This window comes from Heterocephalus glaber, unplaced genomic scaffold (genome assembly GCF_053883595.1).
Source record: "Heterocephalus glaber isolate CG9 unplaced genomic scaffold, H.glaber_assembly_v1.0 deba00001504, whole genome shotgun sequence".
Classification (NCBI taxonomy): domain Eukaryota; kingdom Metazoa; phylum Chordata; class Mammalia; order Rodentia; family Bathyergidae; genus Heterocephalus; species Heterocephalus glaber.
Genome location: NW_028258324.1, coordinates 20,595,960 through 20,615,906, shown reverse-complemented (window position 1 = coordinate 20,615,906; position 19,947 = coordinate 20,595,960). Strand labels below are relative to the sequence as shown.

Sequence of the window (19,947 nt, the reverse complement as noted above, 5' to 3'; positions counted from 1 at the left end):
AATACATCTCCTGGCTTTGATCCAGTATTCCTTTTGTATATTGCTCTATTCAATTTGCTAAATTTTTATTTAAAATTTTTACATTTAATTCTTTAATGATAATGATTGTCTGGTGTTGTTATTTGTATTTTCATGAACTTTAAAGTATTGACTCACCTTAGATTTCTGTAAGAACTGTGTACAAATGTATTATTTCTTTCTTAAATGATATCAGAAGTTATCAGTAAAGTATCTGTATCTAGAGATATTTTGGGGGAAAGGATTTTTTGTTGTTGTTGTTGTACTGGGGATCGAACTCGGGTCCTTGCGCTTGTGCAGCAGGCGGTGAAACCACTGAGCTAAATCCTCGGCCCTGGGGAAAGGATTTTAACTACAATTCATAAAGAAGCATTTAGGTTAAATAATTTTTTAGTGCAATTTGCTAGTATATATATTTTTAAGAATTTATTTTCTCTAATATTTTTAATTTATGGGAAAAATTTGTTAGTAATTTTCCTCTTATTGTCATTTTAATAGCTGTATGTTTTACAATGATGTCACCTTTTAATTTCCTAATCTGCCTACTACCAGTTTGTCATTTTTTTAAAATAACTTTGAGTTCACTGATTTTTTTCTTTGCTGATTTTTTTTCAATGACATTGATTTTTGTCTTTGGTCTTTATTTCTTTCTCCCAAATACTTTTTATTTAATTTACTTTTCTTCTGATTTTTAAAAAAATAAAGCTGAAATCATTGATTTGAGGTCTCCGCTTTAAATGACATTTAATAATAGAAATTTCCTCTTAAGTACTGTTTTATCAACATGTTATTAATTTTGTTTTTTCTTTCCATTAAAAATGTTTTCTAATTTTCTTTGATTTACTTTTTGACTCATGAATTATTTACATATTACTTAGTTTCCAATTATTTGGACATTTTTCAAGTACATTTGTTATTTCTAACTGACATATTTGTAGCTAGAAAAAAATACATTGTATGACTTAAATCCTTTTAAATTCATGAAGACTTTTTATGGACAGAATATGGTCTATCTTAGTGAATTCCAGGTGAATGTAAAAAGAATATATATTCTACTGTTGCAGATTAAGGTATCCTATAAATGTCAATTGAGTCAAATCCACTGGTTGTACTGTCCAAGGCAAACATATACTCACTAAGATTTAGCGCTTCCTTGTATGACCACACATCAGAAAAGGTCTGTCCACACTCTGGACTCTTTCTCAATAGTTGCCTACTATTGCTTTTTACTTGATGCTTGCCAGCCTGGTGGTGAAGGGCAAGGAGTATCTGCTGTTTTGGGTCAGTTTTCCATGGTCCTGTTCTACCCCTAGTGGTAGGAAATTTTCTCTAATCCAGGATCAAGACATTTGCCTCAAAGGCAGAGTATATGTGTAGGTCCCCCAATCTGAGATTTCATCTGTGCCTGGAGTCATTAACTGCTGTCCTCATCATCAATCCTAAGGCTTTTGTTCATTAGGAGACAAGGATAATGCGCCCCATGCTTTTCTTACTGCAGCAGCCACTCCCTCTACATGCCCGATCCACTTCTCATCCTCCTCTCTAGCCTCCTAGGCTATGACTGCTCTTTCTCTTCTTCTTCTTCTTCTTCTTCTTCTTCTTCTTCTTCTTCTTCTTCTTCTTCTTCTTCTTCTTCTTCTTCTTCTTCTTCTTCTTCATCTCCTCCTCCTCCTCCTCCTCCTCCTCCTCCTCCTCCCTCTCTCTCTCTCTTTTTTTTTTTTTTTTTTTTGGTACGAGGGATCAAACTCAAGACCTCATGCTTGCCAGGCACTACATCCCTGGCCCATTGTGACTACTCCTTCTCATGAACACCTGACCAAGTCTTCTGAGAAAAGAACACCTTCTGTGTTTGTAGTTCCTGATGCCGCATTTAACCTTTGGGTATTTATTTTTTAAATTTAGCTGAAAACATCACACTTACTTTCTGGTGGAACTGTTTCCTTCTGTACTATAAATGAGACATAGCAAGATCCTAATACCCTTGGAGATGCTTTCTTTTCCTTAGACCTCTGGCTAGTTAGTTTTCCTTAGAGCTAATTTGTATTTCTTTCTTGAACTTATGAGTTTAAAAAAGTGGTGTTGTAAGTCTTCTGTTTTATTTTCTTTCCTTTTTAAAAAAAATTGAGGAGACTGTAGCTCTCTGTATTCTTTCAAAATTTTGTAATATTAACTTTTAAATTTGTCTTATTATTAATTCTGACTTTTCACATCTCAATACAGTTCATATTTTTCACAATATTCTAAAATATATTTTTAAAGATTCATTTTTTAGTATTTTAGATTTTTTTTTGATACTCCAAACAGAATTTTACTTTCTTATGACTTTAAATATTTATCACTGGTATATAGAAAATAAATTATTTTTGTAAATTTATCTAGTAAACATTATTTTTTTTAATTAACTGTGAGACTCATTTGATTATCTTGAATTTTTTTATTCCCACAATATCTGTTTCAAATTTTGACAGTTTGCTTCTTTCTAATATCAATACTTCCTATTGTTTTTCCATTGTTTAGAACCTGTAACTCAATGTCGAATATCAGCAGTAATAGCAAACAACTTTGTCTTGTTTCTAACAGCAGTGAGACTACTGTCAAAATAGCGGTATAAGATTTGTTAACTTTAGGTTTCTGGTAGATATATACTCTGTATTACATCAAGAATGCTTATTTCTTTTCCTAGGAGATTAATATGTGGTTATTGTTGTTCATTTTCTATTTAACTTTATTTGGCATATAGCATGATAATAGTACATATTTTCTTCATTAATCTTTCCGGAGAAGAAATTAAATTAATAGATTTTTCTAATGACGAACTTACCCTTGTGTTCCTGAAATACAATCTAATTGATCGTGTTCAAATTTTGTTATGGTATTCTGGAATTGTTCTGCTAATATTTATAACTTTCCAATGTTATTTACTAGTGATATTCGCTCAGAGAATTTTTATGTTTTTTGCAGATGTTTTTTCATGTAAATTTTGGGAAATTTTCTGTATTATATTATGCTGTAGAACAGTTTATATTTTATTTAAGAATTTTAATGTAATTGATTTAATCAAGTGTTCTACCAATTCTTGAATTATTTCTGGCTTCTAATATTCTCTTAGGAAATCATCCCATTTTATCTAGATTTCAAAAGTTGTAGAATAGTTGTGATAGAATTTTGTAATAATTTATAGTTATCTCAGTAAATTTCTTTCAATTTTAAATTGCTTGTTTGAGCATTTTCTTTTATTTTTGACCAACCAGGTTATGATTTTTTTGTTGCTTTTGTTTTTCTTTGAAGTACTAGGAATTGAACCCAGGGCCTCTCCACTGAGCTACCTCCAAAATTCTTTTGTATTTTGAGACAGGGTTTCACTAAGTTGCTAAGTTGTCTAGGCTGGGCTTTAACTTGTGATCCTCCTGCCTCAGCCTCCCAGAGTTTTAGGGTGGATTACAGGCAGGTGCCATCACATCTTGTTAACTACCTTTGTTCTTAAGTAAAAATTCATTGGTTTCTTTTTCCAGTTCTTAATTTTTTCTAATATTTCTGTGATGTCTTATATCTCCCTCTGAATGTTTTACTATACGGCTGTTGAAATGTCTGAGTCTATTCTTCATATCTCTTAACTTTTCTCTCAGACATTCGACCTCACTTCCTTCCTGCTTCATAAAGAACTCTTTGCCTTAGTCTTCCATATCTACAGTTTAGAAATTTTTCTTCTTCTAGTAAGTTCACATATTAGTTTTTAAACTTTATTCAAAATTAATGGTTTTATTGAAAACTTTATTTTACTTTATTTCCATGGATATATATTCTTTGATCAAATGTGATGCCTCTTTCGTATCTTTGCTTTCCCACAAAAGTTAGATGATTCTGTTTTGAAAATTACTATTTTCTGAGCATGCGGCTTATTATAGACCACTTTTCATCCTGAGAAGTCAAGCTTGACTGGGGTGGTAAGCAAGGTATGTCATTCTAGTGTCCTCTGAGCTGCTTTCAGTTTTGGTGACTACCTGGAGTATCATCCTATGTTATTTAACCTCATGGACCAAATATTCTGCTTTAGTGGTTGTGCTGCTTTGAAATTCTGCTTAGCTAAAGCAGAAGAAGGGAAGTATGTGATCATGTGAAAGCTCTGAATATTTCTAGTTAGCTGCCCTGAAAAAACCTCATATTTCTCCTTATTTTTATATAAATTTGTTTTTGGTTTATAGTTACTACACAGCTGCACAGTATATTCACATAGCAATATTATTCTACATGCTTTTGGCTTCATTTTTTTATATATATTTTTTGCCCACAAATCTGATCATCTTTTCTTTTTGGAAATTTACAAGTTGTATATGACAATTTTGTTTTCCTATTCTGATATACATTTTTCAAAAATTATTTTGTAATTCTATGAAATATATTTGCCCAGTATAGCAACTTGAACTCAATCCTTGCTTGCTTTCAAATTTAATTTCCCCGACTTGATTTTTTTCCATGAATAAAATTTGTCTTCAAATCAGATATATTTTAGAAAAGTATGCATATAGGCTTTGGAAACTATATTATATTTAAAATATACTAGGTAAGCTTAACTTTTAAGAATGTCTTGCAAACTGGATAGTGTAAATGCAAATAGAATTATTAGAAACAAGAAGTAAACATCCATATTATCTTTTTATAGTTATGTTCATTAGGTTTTGGTATCAGGATAATTCTTAAGATCACTGAGTTTGGAAGTTTTCCATATTTTTTTATTTCTGAGCATTTTTATATGATACAAAAATTATATGAGCTTTCCATAAAATTAATTTATACTAGCATTAATAATGAAAGTTGTTTCAATCATAACTTCAGGCTTATCAATGGTATTGGTTTATCCTGTTTTCTTGGCTCTTCCAAGTTAAACATTTTTCCATTTATTCTTTGGTTTTCAAAATGTCTTTCATAAAACTTTTCATAGAATTGTATTACAATTTTAATTGCTTCAGCTTCTGCAACTATAATCTCATTGCTCACGTTCTCACATTTTTAGATTGAACTTGTCAAAAGGATATGGACTAATAAATATTTTCAAAGCTATAAGTCTTGGTTTTTAACATTTTTAAAAAGTTTTCTACCTCTTTAATTTTAAACTTCATATTTAATAATGTGTTTCTAATTTGCTTGAATTTATTTTGTTGTAATGATTTCATGTTAAGTATATTTCATTCGTTTTCATACCAAATCCATTAAGACTAAAATCTCAGTAGTTTTTTTCCCCTCGGTTTTCTGCATCCTTATTGACACTTATTTTTAATTATTAAAGAACTGCTTCAATGAGATACAAGCTTGCTAGAGATGGTAGTGGATGAGTTGTTTGTATGTGGGTTTGTGTATTTTCTTTGCTATATTTTTATTTAAATTTACAAGATAATTTGCACGGCACTTGATTTGTTTAAATTATTTATTAAGGTTTTTTTGGACTCTGTTCAAACTTTTATGACAACATCCTACGTATTTAAAAATAAAGTGTGAATTGGATGCAAACATCCCTAAGAAGTCATTACAGGCAAACAATGGGTAGGAGAAGCAAAAGCAAAACAAAGCACCCAAATTGATTCCCATTCTTAGGTCTTTAATTTGAAAATGACCTCATAGGAAATCAAACAACATCACAAATCAGAAATTAGAGAGAAGGTCTGAAACCTGTTAAATATGCTATCATTATGCTAGCTTCTACTCTCTTCAAATAGCTATTATGAACAGGATTGTTATGATTTTTTTAATTGTCTTTTTAAAATTCATGTTCATTTCACTTTGGGATGTGAAAACACACATGATTTTATTTCTTACCATGTCCTCTAGATCTGGTAGCATAACGGCATAGAAGGCATTAGAAAAGTAGGTAGAGTCACACCGGGAGTGGTGGGGTATACCTGTAATCCCAGCACTCAGAGGCTGAGGCAGGAGAATCACCAAGAGTTTGAGGCCAGCCTGAGATACATAGTTCAAGGCCAGCCTGAATTACATAGTGAAATGCTGTCTCAAAAAAAAAAAAAAGAAAGAAAGAAAGAAAGAAAGAAAGAAAGAAAGAAAGAAAGAAAGAAAGAAAGAAAGAGAGGGAAGCGTAGTTTTGACACACACTACAAAAGCAATGCAATTAGAGTAGATTATAAAAATTTGTGTGAATCAGGAGATATTTCTTTGGAAAACTATTCATAATAGTTGGTAGCACATAGTTAAGTTACAGCCACATACTTCCCCCAAAATGGCATGGAAAAGGTTCCACAATGGGGTGGTGATTATCTACCTATGCATATACATATTTATGTGACAACAAGCATGAATCAAATAGAGAGGAAACTCAACTACTTTGAAGAATACAAAGGAAATATCACAACTTTCTCAAGCCACACCAGCCCGCAGGCAGAGTTGGAATCTCAGGATGAGTAATAACTATTGTCCTTCTGGATTTCATCCCCAGGCTTATGTAAGAGGATAACTTTCAGTCTTCACAGTCACCTCACACCTACTTCCCAGCACAGGTGAGCTACACAGCTCTTTCAGCAGCTGCTGACTCCTGAAGCCTCAGCTGTCCCTATATAAACAAGAGGGCCTTATCTGCTGTATTGAAAGGAGGACGGCAATAAAGCCATGGTAGAGCTTTGTTCCCTGTCTCAAGCCCAAGGTTTCTTCCCAGTACAGGTATTATGGGGCTGAGGGTCTCCGCTACCAGTCTTGAGTCTCATTGCTCAGTCTCACTGAGTTTCCTGGAGCATCAGGACACAGCCATGAAGCTTCCCTTGCCACTGTGAGACTGTTCCCCATCCTCCTTTACTGTTGTGTCTATTGTCCTGACCCCAAAGAAAAGCTGCCTTATATACCTGTCAGAGGTTTTATGTATAAATACCCTTCTTTTTGTTTTACTTTTGTGTTTTTTGTCCCTGAACACTCTAGTATGGATACTTGACCATCGGGTTAATGCTATACACATTATAGTGTGTCATTCACCTCTCCCATCTAACAGCAAAGACAAGGCTACATATACCCAACTCGCTTCCCCATAGGGTGAAGTTTTCCTACAAGGCCCCTCAATTCTTCATGCTAAAAGATTTGGGCAGCTGTCCTGTTATTCTGCCAGTGATCTGCACATATTTCTGAACTAAATGGATGTGCAACTCAGATAAACAGAGACCCTGCCTCAAAGTATAGACTATCTTTAATCTCCTGGAAAATTAGCAGAGAAAATGTGCAATAAAAATAATCCTATTTGATAATCATTCAGTGGAAATGTACATAGTGCAAGGATCTTGTGGTGCACAAAGCAGTGATTCATTTACAAGCCTGGCTAATGTCATAAAGCAGCTGAGGTGCACAGGAGAGTTTATGAGCAGGAGCAGCTCCCTCTGAGTAAATTATGGCTGTGTATTCATTCTGGGACATTTACTACTTTCTCCCATAAATACAATTAATGCGCTGAATTTATTTTCAAAGCACAAAGCAGAGTTATAATTTAAAGTTTTTCAGTGGGAAGCACATAAAACAACTTCAAAGGAAATTCTTTGGGACTGGATTATTGAAGATTTTAACCAAAATCTTCATTTTCCTTTTTTTTGAGATCATGGCACATATAAGCAGAATTTCATTTCAGGATGTGGCACATTTTAAAAAGCAATATGCAGAAACTGGATTCTTAATTACTGTTTTCTTTTTACTTTATCATTCTGCCTTTCTCCTAAATTTGGATATGACTTAAACACAGTGCCTTTTTTTGAAGAGTTTGTCATCATGAATAAAACATGCTTATAAGTAACCATAAGCTATGAAAATTTACTTAAATTAGTTTTTAATTATCTAAAAATACCCAGCGGAAAGAAAACAGTCACAGGAGTTTACCTGAAGCCTAGAGGAATTTTCCAAGTTCATTTAAAATTCCAGATACCCACGAAGGTGCCTAATTTGCACTGACTTTATGTTCCATTGTCTTTCTTGAAATAAAAAGAAAGAAAACTGAGCTATTTTCATTGATTGAAAAGCTAAGAAAACAGTGAAAGGAATTTCTTACAGATTCAATCTTCCTCTCCTAACAAACATTCTATTTCCTTTGTCTTTCACACAAATGCAGCATTCATTCCGCTGTGTTTCATCAAGAGTGGGGAAAGCAGTGCAGGTGGGGAATAGGTCCATCAGGCAGGCAATGGAGCATGCAAGCAGGCCACAGACCAAGTGCTTCAGCACCCACACAAAACCACATGGCTGTAAATTACTGTCATTACTTTGCAAAAGTTCCCTGGATTGTGCAGGATTGCCCATGCAATCATAATTACAAAGCAAGCTATAGTAATCATTAAACAAACACTGATTTCTGCAGCCTTAAGCAAAACATTTGTCCTCCTACCTAAAGCCTATGGACAATATAGAAATGCCAAGTGGGATGCAAAAGCTCACAACTAGTCCTTAGGAGTAAGAGGGCATCATGCTCTTTGTCAGCTTTGCTCTTCTCACCAGCAATGACATTTTGTACACTCACATTTCACCAAAGTGCTGAAATAAAAAAGTAATCAAGGTAGCTTTAGAAATAGGAAAAAAGAAAACTACTCAAGGTATATAGCAAGAAATTCACAAAATTGAGCCACCCAAAGAATGAGGTCTTTGAACTGGGTGCAATACTTTCAGAAGAGATTTTACTTTGGTTTTCATAGAGGAATATTTAGTTTGAAAACAGGCATTAAAGGATGCTTATCAGTTGCCAGGGTATAAACCTTTCTTCATGTTTATTTCCTTTCTTCACAACCACTTTATAAAACAACTTAATTGTCTTCATTTTATAAAGGAAAAAACTGAACTGGACAATTATTTTATATTTTAATTTTTTAATTATTTTATATCATTTTATTATTTTATACCATTTCATATTATGAATATATGACAAAACCATGATTCAATTCCAGGACTAGCTGTTTTTAAAGGTAATACTGCTTCCTTGGCCCTAAGCACATGACAAAAGCTGAGAAAGAGCTAAAGGTAAATAAAATGCCACTCAACATTATTTTTATGATTTCACTTTAGAGATGAGGCAGTATGTATAGATCTAGTGAAACTACAACTAATATCAAAAGCAAAAGCAAACGCCAATCAATCCAGCTAACACCTGGAAGAACACAGGTGCAGAAGCTTACCACAGGCAAAAGTAAAACCTAGCCTTAAACCTGCCATTTACTTGCACATCTTTACTGAATGCTGATTTGCAAAAGCCTGCTAAATATTGGTGAAACAAAGATAAATAAGGCATAGCCTCTTAAAATACAGAAGAAGACAGAAAAATATGATTGGTGACGTAGTTCTCAGTTTCCTATGAAAGACTAGCTCCTCTCCTATTCTTGGGAGACCCCCAAGCCATACTCCCCAGAAGTTAAGCAGGCAGGCAGTGTACCCTTATGAAACCATCACATTGTGAGAGGTGGTAATAACAGCAAATCCAAACTTCTCAGAGATTTGAGGCATTGAGAAAGAGAAGAAATATGGAAAACTTAAACTAGTGATGAAATGTACCTTCACCAATGTCACCTTGGATGCCATCCAGAAAAATATGCTCCTCAGAGACAAATCGGCATTTTTTCTTCTCAGATCAGACCAGGAAGTAACTAGATCTCCGTAAGGTAGATAAATCCAAGGAGCTCCACACTGCAAATTCCACTTACAGAACTAACTTTTGATTTTCTTGAAGTATAAATGTGGTCCTTTTTAGCTCACACATAAGCCCTTACTACTTATGGTGGAACTCCTGAATTCTTAGCCAGCATCTCCCTTCACCAGTCATCATGTACCTACGCCAGCACCTACTATACTGAACCACTTGCACTTCTTCACATGCTGTTATCTACCTGCTTGCCTCACCAGAGCCTTCTTTTCCTGTTGTGGTATTGAAAGTGTAGCTCAGCATCTCCACCTTTAGGGAGACTTCTAACTCCTCCTATGAGGAATAGGTGCATCTGTGAGATTTCACTTATGATTTTATTCACAAACACTAAGGGGACTGAGTGTAAACAGAACAGACAGATTCTGCTCTCAGGACTGATGGTGCAAATAAACAGGAGAGTTTCAGATATTGTAAAGTGCTATGAGAAAAATAAAACAAGAAGACATAACTAAGGTTAATAAATCAGGAAGATGGAATGAAGGGTGAGTGAAAGTGGAGGCTTCTTCAGCTATAGTACCTCTCAGGAAGTAGAGTGGGATGTCTTTACAGCACTGGGGCTGTAAAGGCTTGGATTATGGTAACATACACACTCATGTACATTTGCATCCATCTATCATTTGAATGATTGTATCTATTGATGAGCACTGGAGGGAAAATCCCTTCTACCACAAATCCCACAGATATTCAGACAAACCAGCCAATCTAATGGACCAGAAAGGCCCAGCCTTCTAAACCTAATTAGACAAGAATTTGCTAAGCTTTTAAGGAAAAAAAGATGGGTCCCAGCACCCAACCAAGGCACGTGTGTCCAAGGGAACTCATGATTTCAGCCCTTGAATCATATCCTCAACCAACAACTCAGGAGACACAAGAGTGAAGTGGTTGAGCATATGAGCTGAAAGTACTCTTTCACTGAATTCTAGATTTGTGACCAAAACACCTAGCTGTGTCTAGAAGAGTATCACATAGAAGGAGGGAGCTTTTTCTGTGCATGTATGAAAAATGACTGAGCTTCAACAGTATTAAAAAGATTAAGAATAGCTTTGAGCCATGGAGACATCAAGTGGAACCACACAGTTGAGTCATACAGAACTGAGCTCTGGTATGGCCATGGTGGCTACTCCTCCATCACAGTACTGACTGTGGTGATCTGGCTTGCTAGTTGCTACCATAAACAGAAAGATCATTGACATTATACAGATAGGTCTGAGTCTTCTAATGAATTCTAGAAATTCTTAGGGGAAGGAAATTGCAAAGTACAGATGGCCTTAATTTAACCATGGTATTAACATGATTTTCATTCAAAATTCAATTTAAATTCTCAATTGCAATCTTCTTCCAGGATAGTGATATGTAGTATGATACTCTCTTGCAAAACTAGACAGCAGCAAGCTACACACAACTCTTATCCATGCAGTCACAAGGCTGTTCTGTATGTTAGGTGTATTAAAAACATTTTCAATTTAGGACAGACTTATTTGGAAGTAACTTCATTATTAGTAGGGGAACATTTATATATTTTTATATCCAAGTTGTAAAATTTTTGAATATGGAAGATAATGTTAAATCATGCTTCCATAAAGAAAAATGATACAAGGGTCCAGTTTACCACAGTCTAAATATTTCTAGACTGTAACATAAACTAGTTATTTACTGTGATATAGCTTAATAGTGAGTTAATTTGGTGAATCATGTAGTTTAAGTGGTTTGTATTTTCTAAACTGATATTTCTCAGCAAATGTTGAACATATAAGCATATAACCAAATCATCTTCTGTGTACAATTCAAATGCCCATTATACTAATATACTTTTTTGTCAAAAAACTGAGATGAGATATGCATTTGCTTCATAAAATCTCTCTGGATGATTTTAATTAGACATTTTTATCCATTGAGATTTATCTCCTAAATTGAGTGACCCTAAGTGATGCCTTACCTTCAACCACTTCAGCTTATGTTTTGACTAAAATAATACAATAAACCAGAGTTGTTACCATGAGTAATTACCTAAAGGACAGGTAAATTGAGCACAAGGTTTTGGATGTAAGTAATAAAAACCAAATTAAAAATACTTTAAAATCAAAGGGCATTGACTAATGTACATAAAATCAAATCTGAAGATAAGATGACCTGGACCAATATGATGAAGAATACAGACTATTTACCTCTTCCTCTATGCCATCCATACTACATCAGCTCATCTTCATGTTTTTTCAATGCCCCTAACAGTTGCAAGGACCACATGCAAATGGATTATCATCCTGAGAAAGGAAAATTTTTCTTGTGATCTTCTTTTTAAAAGAAAAATGTCGGTAAGGAAAACCTTTCAACAAACCTTCTGCAAAAGTAATCACTGTCAGCATTAGTTGGCAACCATGGCCCCAGTCACTGGTAAGGGGGTGGCCCCGTGACTGGCTCCACCAATCCTGACTGCTACTCAGTACCACTAGGAAGCCCACTGCCAGGGATCTTGTTTTAATAAGAGTTTCGGGCTTGAGAATTAGACATGTTTAAGTACCCCAGGTAACCCCAATTTGTAGCGCGGGCTATGTCAATCATTATTTATCTTCCTGACTGAAGTTTGTAAAACCTCCAGCCCCTGACCACACAGAGGAAGAGAGGAAGTACCCTAAGTAACAATAAGGTTGTGTTGAGAAGTGCAAGAGGACAAAAGGATATTCAATGAACAAAAAAAAAACCCACAAGTATTCTGAGTTTTCACTGAAAGAAAGTCCATGGTGAGATAAGCAACTTACTTTTTTTTTTTAATTTCAAAGATGAAACTCTTTTCCTTTCAAATTCTGGTTTTTTTAATACTTCTGCTAACAGAAAGGCCAAATAAAAATAACAACAGTTCCCCCTATAAGGCCTTTTACCAAATAAAAAACGTTCTAATCTCTCTCCCCTTGAATAAAATCAAACTTTGAAATATAGTATTTAATGATACGTTTGGTAACCGCTTTTGGCAACGCTGGGTGACCTAGAGCCACCATTTTGGTGACCTCTAGGGGGAGCTCGCGTTTCCTCTTTATTCCTTGTTATCCTCAGGGAAGGCTGATCCTATAAGGTAATAATGAAGGTTGAAAGAAAGGTTTTGAACATTTGGTGCTAACAGAAAAGTTTGAATTCTAGGCCTATGTGGAAGCATTTATTTTCTTAGATTTAGTTTCCTCAGCTATAAAATTGGGATAAGAACAATGATCTCCTAAGATTGTGAGTGTTAATTTAGATCAGTAGTTCTTAAGTGAACCCACATAAGAATGAGCTGGAGGGAATGTCAGAGCACAATTGGTGGATCGCATAGCTAGAGTTTCTGAGGCTTGAAGCCTCTGTTAGGATCTGGAGATCTGCATCTCTAACAAGCTGTTAGGTGAGTCTGATGCTGTTAGTCTAGAAACTAGACCTTAAGAACAATAACTAAGATAATACAAACAAGGTACTTTATCACAATTCTGCTAAATAGTAAGCAAGTACTAAGTATCATTTGGCTCTTATTTTAAGCTACGCTTTTTACTTATTTTTTATGTCACTCAACTGGCTTCTCACTTTCATCTCACCTCCTCATGGGTGGTGCTGCTGGGTGTGCAAACTGACCTACTTAATTGTAATGCAAAAAATTAATTGTGTTTTAGAACTTTCAGAATGAAGCAACTGCTATATCATCTTTAATTGTGGCAAAGAATTTGCCTTGACATTATCCAGTTATCTGCATAGTGTAATTACAGCTTGTGTCAAAGCACAAAAGAGGTTTCATTGATAAGAGTATTCTCTTATGACATATTTATTCACTAATGTTTGAGTGAGCTGCTAAATCTATACCTAGAAAATGCCTAACTTGAGTATCTCTTCACTTTGATTATTCTTGTATTATAAAATCTCACTTTTCACTATTAGCCAACACTGACAGCTTGTCAAACAAGTGGACTCTTTAGTATCTCATTTTGAGCAGGAATTGTCTGGAGAACCTTGGGAAGCAATAGCTCTGCACAAAATGAGAAGCAAAAGAATAGTATTATCTCACCTGCTAAACAATAATGCATCCTTTTCTCATCAGAGTTAATCAATTGTTCTTCTAGATGAATAGGTTCTAAAAGGCACTTATACAATCTTCAAATCAGCATCACTTCATTATTTCATGTGATCGCGCATTCACCAGTTGCACCATCCCTGATGCCATCTCACAAATGGATAAAGACCTGAACTGCTGGAAATTATATAATAAAAATTATTCATCAGATAGTGACATAACTAAAGATGAAAATTAAGTCCTTGACAACCAAAATCTATGTACAATTTTTACTCAAAGAAAATACTTTCAGAACTTTTAAAAATTAAACATAAGATTTGGGCTCTTTGAACATTTCCTCTGACAATTCAAACTGAACACAGAAATATCTGTGTAATACCAGAAATTAGAATATCCATAAAAAAATCACACCCTAACTAACCCACTTGAAGAGTATCTTTGTAACATCTTGAGGAATAATCCATCCTCAAAATTTCCTTCCTGTCTACTCTTGTGGAAACCAAACCCTTATGTTTTTGAAGCTGTTGTTTTTATTTACCAATATATTATGATTATCTTTCCAGTTAATAAGTACACTCTTTTCCAGCTTAATAGTCCATTGTTTGAACTATAATTTGCTTAATCAAATCAATGTTAGGTCATTTCCAATTTTTGCTTTTTCAAAGAGCACTCCAATGAACATTCTTGAAGCACAATCATATCTACATCCTTAATTATATCCAGGGGAAAATTCTCAAAAGTGGGATAACTGTCAAAAAGCATGCACATTTGAAGTCTTTTGATATATATTGTCAGATTGACTTCTCTTTCTGTTGTTTTTATATTTTTCTTTTTTTGGTTACTAGTGGATTTTCTCTGCCCAAAACAACTTGTTTTGTACTTCCACAAAAGAAGCCTTATATAGCTTAAATAGAGCACCTAAAAATTTCTTCCCATGAATAAGATTTGTGATTGTGCCAACAAATTAGTAGAGCTCGTTTGTTTAACTCCACTGTCTCAAATCCTACCAATACAATCCACCTCTCCATTCTCACAAACCACAGGCAACCTTGTCAATGAGCCACACATTATTTGAGTCCTTCATGTGTGTCAAATCTTTTGACCCCATAATGTACTTCCAGGAAGAGTTGTTTTTACCATCCCCTTTGTATGAATGAGGAAATGAAGGCAAATTTTTGCCCAAATTCACCTGGGAAGTAGCTGAATTGAGATTTAAACTCAGGTAGTAAGTCTTCAAGTAAGAAAATTTTTTAATATGAGGCAACATAGAGGAAGGGAAAGGGAGTGTTAAGAACCTGGGCATAAACAGAGGTAATGTTTCAGAATGCTGAATGGACAAACCTGATAGTGTTGACTAGGAGAATAAAATATAAGTGTGCTTTATATTCATTGTTTCCACTAAAATATAAAGGAAATTGAACTATTACGATGGAATTAGAACTGAAAGCTCTGCTTAACCGGCCTCTGAAGCACCATTCATAGACCTTGTAAGGAAGAAAAACCAGGCAAGCTGGAACTCAAAATCTCATGTCAGGGTGAATCATTTCAGGAGTTTTGTAAACAAAACTGTTCCATCTCTCTGACTCCACCAATTTATGGCTCAAAGCAGGCAAACGAAATCATTAAAAGCTCTGATGGGTAAAACTTATTTTTTTGACCAGTCATATGTTTCTAAGTCAGGAAATGGAACAAACAGGCATGGTAAGTTAAAAAAAAATTTTGAAAAGTGTCAGACAAGCTACTATGTCTACACCAAATTCCTGGAGGAGATTGCACAAGACTGCTCATTAATTCTAGTACAGAATGAATAGAGAATGTTGTCAAATGTAAGTCAAATGTTGCTAACCTTTGGGAACCCTAGTGCATTTCTAAAGAGAACCACTTCTTGGAAGACAATGAATAAATGTCTTAATGTTGATACTTATTGAGTTGTGTATATTGCTTAAGATTTGGGATAAGCTAATAGTATGATACATTAAAGCAATTCAAAGCATTATCAGTTCTTTGTGAAAAGAGGCTTTTGTCCAGAAATAGCAGATTCTGTGTGTGTCTTATAATCCAATCATCCATCTCTCAACTTACTTTTCTCCCCTTAACTATTATTTCCCACTGACTTTTTTCAGAACATTTTATGCTTTCTAAATTGGAAATTATTTTCTACTACTTCCTGGAATTAAAATGTAAAAATATTAACTTGATTTGAGAAAGTCTAGAAAGGTAAGAAGGTAAAAGGAGGTATATTGTTTTCTGGGTTTTCCCCCAAATTAAATATATCTCAGTTTTCTCCAGACCCTTCTCTCTTCATAGGGCTAATTGTAGAAGGCCACAGTAAGAAGATAAACCTGAATAGACTAGGGGTGATTGCCAAAACAGAAAGTACTGGTCCTGACAACTTCATTCTAATGCAAGAGAGGCAATACACACAGGCCTCTGCCCCAAAGAACATATTGCATACATATCTATTGCCTTCTTTTGGAAAGGGAGAGTTAAGTTCTTTTGAAAGAAATAAATCATTTTATTTTGTGTCCTTCATGAAGCCTCATTCTTCCCCGGTCTAACACTGAAACAGCATCTTTTTTAAAATTCATGGTGTAATTTTCCTATCATGTTTTCAAGAGCAAGAAAAATTCTGAATCCCACAGAAAATATAAACCAGATGGCTGTTTAAGGCCACAGGTAAAAGCATACAATAGACTCAATTTTCTGCTGTAATATTTTTCTATCTTTATTTTTCCTTCCTTTCTTCTTTCTTTTTTTAAGTAGCCATAGACAAAGAACTAATTCAAAGAGCAGCAATGAAAATGATGGAATTGACCATGAAACAATACATTCTAATACAAGAGCCTTCATTTCTTTCTTTTGATGGAAGAATTATTCCAGCTGGTTTTACCATGAAGCTTTCTTTCCAGAGGGAAAAAAAATAAATAAATTTCATGTAAGCCTTTCTAAAATAGCTTAAAATAAAATCAGAAGCATGCTAAAGTGGAATGATACAGTATTGTGTCCATTGTAAGCTTTCCAAAGTACAATACAAGCTCATAAAATCTCAGGAACACCTTACCTGTTTCTTGTTCTTACCAAAATACCTAAATAATAATAAAATATATTACTACTTCCATTCATTTATGAGATATGTTCTTGCAAGAGTAATCCTTCCAAGATGCCTCTACAGTTGAAACACTAAATTCCACAAATGTCTGGCTTGACATATCTTCTATTGACTTCTTGAGCTTCTCTGAAACACCCAAGAACTTAGTTATAAAATACAAGAAGACTTCACTAACTTACATTATTTTTGGAAAAGACTAACCTATTTAAATTATAAGGCTTTCATTGTAATTAAGCTTTGTTCACATGAGACTATGCATACAAAGCTATTGTTGTGTGTAAATACTGTCAGCCTTTACATGGTGTATCTTTAATTACACAATTATTTATTGGTTCAAATTCTGTTTCCTTTACTATGAATTATTTTCATTCAGTGGATAAAATCTATATTGAATCCTGGGATAACACAAAATCTCATCATTTTATAGGTAAAAGATTAAAAAGTAAAAGTGCTATTCTATCATAGCCTCTAGCCAAAAGAGTTAATATAGTCCTGTGCACTAAGGGTTCGGGTCTGTTTTACCTTCTGCCATGCTTCTTACTTTTAGTATATAACTTGGAAAGAAATGTTTATAAGATAATTACCTACCTCTTCATGAAAATGTTGTCAGAGTAGGCAGGAAACAGCTTCATATCACCAAACTTATTATTATACTAATAGATTGGAAAGAAAGAGACAACTTAGGTAATTTTAGATTTCCAAAAGATTGTGATAATCTCAAGAAATGGTCAAAACTGAAAATGAATTTTCATAGGAAAGATTTAGGTATATCAAGCATAATTATAAACCAAGTTTGAGTCAAAGATAAATTTCTTTGTTAAGCATGTTATGATAAGCAATATTATTTTACACACTACATACAGGCAAAGACAGAGATACAAATTTTTTATCTCTATTTTAGGCTAAAATGGCTACTTGAAACCAAGCATCTTTCAGAGTGAGTAAAGAACAAGCCTAATAAGATTTTTCAAACCTATTAACAAAACATGTGACCTATAATGAAATAACATATTATTGCCAATAGTGAAATATATCTGATTATTTAAAAACTAGGAGAGAAATTATTCTGGATCAGGTTTCTTTTGCTTATTAGCAGTTTTCAATTGAAGAAATTTCAAACTGCCGAACTGAATCTGAGCTTCTCCAGTTACAGACTCATTCAACAGTGCTCATGAAAGGCCTTTCAGTTTAATAACAAGGGCAGACCTAAGATAGTAGGGAATTAGAGTACCATGATACCATAATGTGTACATGATATATGCTCTTTCTTAACCACATATTAAATCTCTATTTATTATTGATAAAGCCATTTAAATATGTGTGTTTAAGAAAGATGAGCTTGATCAGATTATTTGTTAAAATGCATTCTTGAGCTATAATATGGAAAACAGAGCAAAACTAATAAATATCCTCATGAAAGGAGTAAGGAGAATCATTCCAAAGTCCTAAGAGAAATCTTGTCCTTCTGAAAAGGACCAATCAGATACAAAAAAAACCAGACTTGACTGGCCTGAAGTCAGTTTCTGTTGGAGATAGCCCAAAAATAATTATATTCTGTAACAATTTTATAACTACATAAAACTTTTTCAACCCTAATTGCCATTATCTTTGTGCCACTACTTTAACTTCCTTTTTCCCTTGTCACCAGCCAAATTTCAATCATTTATTGCCTTGAGAAAAATGTGGAAATTACATTTGAGTTCTGTATTTGGAAAAGTAATTGCATAACTAAAGGAATCAAAAGACAAACAAAAGAGCTTGGCTTTTACACTATGGAACCTCCTGGCTTGTGCCTTAGAAATCACAAGCCTACATACAAAGGTATAATTGGCTGTGCTCTAAAGCATAGCTTACCTTACCAAGCATATGGCCCAGAAAGATTATTTCCAAAATGTTTACTTCCAGGAAGTAGAAAATTGTTGTAAAAGGGATGAATTTAGCAGGATATATATACAGCTTCCCCTGTATGGGATTTTTTTTAAAGAAACAAAACATACATAATGTAGCAAATTCTTATTTATTCAACAGTTAATCTGTGTTTTTCATAACAGACTCCTACCACAGTAAACTTCAAACTTTTTTTGTTATTTAAAAATGTCACACAAGGCTGGGGATTTAGCTCAGTGGTTCCGACACCTGCCTCACAAACGCAATGACCCAAGTTCAATCCCCGGTACCAAAAAAAAATAAATAGATAAATAAAAAATAAAAAATAAAAATGTCACACAATTTCTGACCTTCTAACACATATATTTTATTTAGTTTTTTTACCCTCTAAGGTCTTTGGCATCAATTTTTCTACAACACACTTTGCGGTTATTGAAAAGTATAGAATTATATGCTTTATACTCTACATGTCCCTGAAATGTAATATAGTTGTTTTAAAGACTTGCAGTTATTTCCAATAATTTTTTCAGCACAATTTTGTGAAGTTGTAATATCTCCATTGCTGTATGGGCACTTTCCTTCACTCTGGTAGGTTCTACCTGGTTGTTTCTGATCTCTGTACTTTCAGAAACAAGATTTTGTTTGTTTGTTTTCTGTTTTTTGGTACTGTGAGACCTAACTAACTCTATTTTAACGTTTGACTCCATCTTAAAATAAGACAGTGAAGTGGCCTTGACATAAATTCCACTTCACTGAAGTCAACTATTCCCCTAGTCTCCTTTGTGCCCATAAAATAATGATAAAATGTCCTTGCTGTGGGACAACAGATAAAAAAAAGACACAGCTCCTAACTCAATCCTCTGTCTGCCCAGAAAACAGATGCTCCCAGGCCCATTATCTATAAAACATTCTGTCAATGTGCTGATTGTTCCTTTTTCCCATAAACTCTACATGTAGCCACCCCTCAACCCCCCATGCTTGCTAAATATCAACCAATCATGTAACTGCTAAATGGAACATCCCCAAACCTTGTGGTAGCCACAATAAAAACCCTGCTTATTTGGAATTCGGGGCTCTCAATCCTGATCCGCTGCATCGGTGACGGTTGAGTGTCCCTGCTCGAGCTTGAATAAACGACCCTCGTGTGTTTACATTGGAATCGGCTCCTTGGTGGTCTTTGGGGACTTCGCGATCTGGACACAACAGTACCAAGGATTGAACTCAGGACTTTTCGCTTGCCAGGCACAT

At 34.4% G+C, this 19,947-nt stretch overlaps 1 long non-coding RNA gene across 2 annotated transcripts in view; it reads right to left on the bottom strand.

Annotated features, from left to right (window-relative positions):
• Positions 1 to 2,362: 2,362 nt before the first annotated feature.
• LOC147825266 (uncharacterized) overlaps positions 2,363 to 19,947 on the bottom strand; it is a 230,926-nt gene continuing 213,341 nt past the window's right edge. For both annotated transcript variants that reach the window (XR_015440849.1, XR_015440850.1), the window contains one exon: positions 2,363 to 18,774. This is a non-coding gene — a long non-coding RNA (uncharacterized LOC147825266). The remainder of the gene's footprint in view (positions 18,775 to 19,947) is intronic.